The sequence below is a fragment of the Peromyscus californicus genome, unplaced genomic scaffold, assembly GCF_007827085.1.
Source record: "Peromyscus californicus insignis strain IS unplaced genomic scaffold, ASM782708v3 Scaffold_3__1_contigs__length_106647218, whole genome shotgun sequence".
NCBI lineage: Eukaryota > Metazoa > Chordata > Mammalia > Rodentia > Cricetidae > Peromyscus > Peromyscus californicus.
The window spans coordinates 89,994,786-89,998,932 of record NW_026294551.1 but is presented as its reverse complement, the minus strand read 5'-3'; positions in this window follow the sequence as shown (position 1 = coordinate 89,998,932).

The following is a 4,147-nucleotide window of genomic DNA, read 5'->3' as shown; positions in this document are numbered from 1 at the left end:
TCTGCTTCAACAGCAGCGTGTGGCACTTGGATGTTCTGAAAAGATTCTACTTCTAATTAAGCATTATTCCGATTCAGAGGAGGGCTGTGGGAGGCAAGTGAGATCAAAGCGACGGTGTGGGCTGTCTAATGAGGAGACTGAACTTCAAAACCAAGAACTTAAGTGTGTGCTGGTCCAGCCAGTGCTGTCAAGGTCGTTTCCAGCTAGTGGGTCTAAGAGAACTGTCTCTTACTCCCCAGAGGGGAGTTCAGTTTCCAAAGCAGAGCCTTGAGCTGGGCCCTCCGGGGCCCACAGCCCTCTCATTTACAGGGGTCAAAAATGGAGACAAGTTGACCTTAACCTAAGACTGAATGACAGCCTGAAGAGCCACTCGCTGACCTGAGAGTACATTTGAGCCATCCGACACCTCTAAACCGGGATACTGCACCCTCTGCCTGTCACACATGAAGAATCCAGGCTGTAAAGGGAAATCATTTCTCAAGAAAAGTACAGTTACTTCACATTGAGGGCTGACAACGTCATTCGTTTAAAGTAAGCACTGAAAATCTGTCGTGGTTGCGTTAAACCAGCAGGTAAACAAAACCTTACACTCTTCTCCATAGCATTGGACCTCTTGCCAAGGGAAGTCTTGGGGCTCGCTTTGGAAGGTCGGGGCAATTGGTAACGGAGATCACTGCAGCCTTCCGCCACGGACACTGCACTCTTCTAATCAGACTATATCCATCCTCAGGAACAGGATGGTGACGTCTGGAAATACATAGCAGATCCAGTGGAGGGTGAAGGGGACAGATGAGTTAAGAAGGCCCTTTTCTGGCTGGGCGGTGGTGGTGCACGCCTTTAATCCCAGCACTCGGGAGGCAGAGCCAGGCAGATCTCTGTGAGTTCGAGGCCAGCTTGGGCTACCAAGTGAGTTCCAGGAGAGGCGCAAAGCTACACAGAGAAACCCTGTCTCGAAAAACCAAAAAAAAAAAAAAAAAAAAAAAAAAGAAGGCCCTTTTCTGACAGTCATGATGATGTCACCTTGGGGGCAGCATATGTTCCTATACTCACTGCTGGCTAATGGAATGCATGACAAGGAATGTCATCTTTAAAATTTTTGTTTTGGCAAAAAAAGAAAGAAAAAAACAGGATAGCCAAAACAATCCTGTACAATACAAGAATTTCCAGGGGTATCACCATCCCTAATTTCAAACTATATTACAGAGCTATAGTAATAAAAACTGCATGGTATTGGCATAAAAACAGGCAGGTGGATCAATGGAGTCAAATCAAAGACCCAGACATAAACCCACACACCTATGGACACCTGATTTCTTATAAAGAAAACAGAAATATACAATGGAAAAAAGAAAGCATCTTCAACAAATGGTGCTGGTCTAACTGGATGTCTGCATGGAGAAGATTGCAAATAGATCCAATTCTATCACACTGCACAAAACTCAAGTCCAAGTGGATCAAAGACCTCAACATAAATCCAGATACACTGAACCTGGTAGAAGAGAAGGTGGAGAATAGCCTTGAATGCATTGGCATAGGAGATAACTTCCAGAACAGAACATCAATAGCACAGACACTAAGATCAACAATTAATAAATGGGACCTCATGAAACTGAAAAGCTTCTGTAAGGCAAAAGACAGCATCGACAGGACAAAACAGCAGCCCACAGAATGGGAAAAGATCTTCACCAATCCTACATCTGATAGACAGCCAATTTCCAAAAACTAAACATCAACAAACCAAATGATCCAGTTGTGTTTTTTTTTTTTTTTTTTTTTTTTTTTTTTTTTTTTTTTTAAGGAGAGTACAGAGCTAAACAGAGAATTCTCAGTAGAGGAATCTCAAATGGCTGAGAAACTCTTAAAGAAATATTCAACACCCTTATCCACCAGAGAAATGCAAATCAAAACTACTTTGAAATTCCATCTTACACCTGTCAGAATGTCTAAGATCAAAAACAAGTGACAGCTCATGCTGGCAAGGATGTGGAGCAAGGGGAACACTCCTCCATTGCTGGTGGGAGAGCAACCTTTATGAAAAACAATATAGTAGTTCCTCAGAAAATTGGGTATCAATCTACCTCAAGACTCAGCTATACAACTCTTCGGTATATACCCAAAGGACACCCTACCACAAAGACACTTACTCAACTATGTTCATAGCCTCTTTATTCATAATAGCCAGAAGATAGAAACAACCTAGGTATTCCTCAACCAATGAATGGATAAAGAAAATGTGGTACATTTACACAATGAAGTAATACTCAGCTGTTAAAAAATGACATCATAAATTCGTAGACAAATGGATAGAACTAGAAAATAATCATCCTGAGTGAGGTAACCCAGACCCAGAAAAACAAACATGGTGTGTGCTCACTTGTAAGTGGACATTAGCTGTTAAGTAAAGGATAACCAGGCTACAATCCATAGACTCAGAGAGGCTAGGTAACAAGGAGGGCTCAGGGGAAGATGCACAGATCTCCCTGGGCAGGGGAAATAGAATAGATTTTGCAGGTAGACTGGGGGATGGCGGGGATGGGAACAGGAGGGATCAGGCTGGGGGGGGCGGGCGTGGAGGGAGAGAGTTAAAGGAGAGATGGCTGAAACTGGGGGGCAATGTGGAAACCTAGTGCAGTAGAAACTCCCTGGAATCTACGAGAGTGGCCCTAGGGAAGACTCCTAGCAACGGGAGATGCAGGGTCTGAATCGGCCATCTTCTGTAACCAGGCAAGGCTTCCAGTGGAGGGACTGGGACAACAGCCCAGCCACAAAACCTTCGACCTACAATTTATCCTACCTGCAAGATGTGTTGGGGCGATGGTGGCACAGTACTGGTGGGAGTGAGCAACCAGTGACTGGTCCAACTGAGGTCCACAAGAGGAAGCCCACACCTGACACTCCCTGGATGGCCAGGAACCAGAGGCTGGATAGCCCAGAGACAGGACAGAACCAAACACAACTGTCCAAAAAAGAAAAAAAAAGCTAATGAAATGATTCCTAACGACACTCGGCTATACTCATAGATCGGAGCCTAGCCCAATCATCAGAGAGGCTTCCTCCAGCAGCTGATGGCAACAGATGCAGAAACCCACATTAGGCGGAGCTCGGGGAAGCCCGAGGAAGAGAGAAAGGAAGGATTGTAGGAGCCGGAGGGGTTGAGGACACCAGGACAACATGGCCCACAGAATCAACTAAGCAGGGATCATGGGGGCTCCCAGAGACTGAAGTGGCAATAGTCTGTGCTAGGTCCTCCGCACACATGCTGTGGTTGTTTAGCTTGGTGCTCTTCTGGGACTCCTAAGAGTGGAAGTGGGGGGCTGTCTCTGACTCTCGTCTCTGCTCTTGGGACCCTTTTCCTCCTAGTGGGTTGCCTTGTCCAGCCTTGATATGGGGTTTCGTGCCCAGTCTTTTTGTAACTTGCTCTGCTGTGTTCGGTTGATATTCCTGGGAGCCCTGCTCTTTTCTGAAAAGAAACGGAGGAGGAGTAGATCTGGGGGAGAGGGGCAGTAGGGGGGTGGGGCGGGGATGGGGGGAGTGAAGAGAGGGGAAACTGCTGTCAGGATGTAAAGTATGAAAGAAGAATAAATAATTTTTTTGTTTTGTTAGAATATGTTGGTTCTACATAATAATGGATTTCATACATGCACGCTCACATGCATGCTTCCTCCCCACCCTATGCTGACCACCTCCGGCTCCTCCCAACTAGCCCCTCACACTCTCATGGTTGTGTTCAGGGGAACTCAGCCCGGCTTCTTTAAGGTTATGAGTGCGAGTTAGTTTCCAGAAGCATGGCGGCTACTACACTGAAGGAAGGCTCTCGCTGTTCCTCATCTCTGACCTGTGTTAGCATCAGGTAGGGGTGGGGCCCCATGAGCTCTTTGCTCTTACTTCTTGCCTCTGTTTGGTGAGAATGTGGGGGAAGGAGCAGCTCACATCTTCTGTGGCCCAGAACCACCTCTCCCCTCACTGTCCCTGGCTTCTATGTCCTAGCAGCACGCTGTCTCGGCCAGCACTGGCCCCTCCCTCCCCACTCTCCCACCCCGCCCCAGTCCTCCAGCACAGGGCGGGGTCATCCGCCTTGATCATCCCTCCCACGGTGCAAGCGGATGAGAAATGCGCTTTCTCCAAACGCCACTTCAGAAAGCTCAGT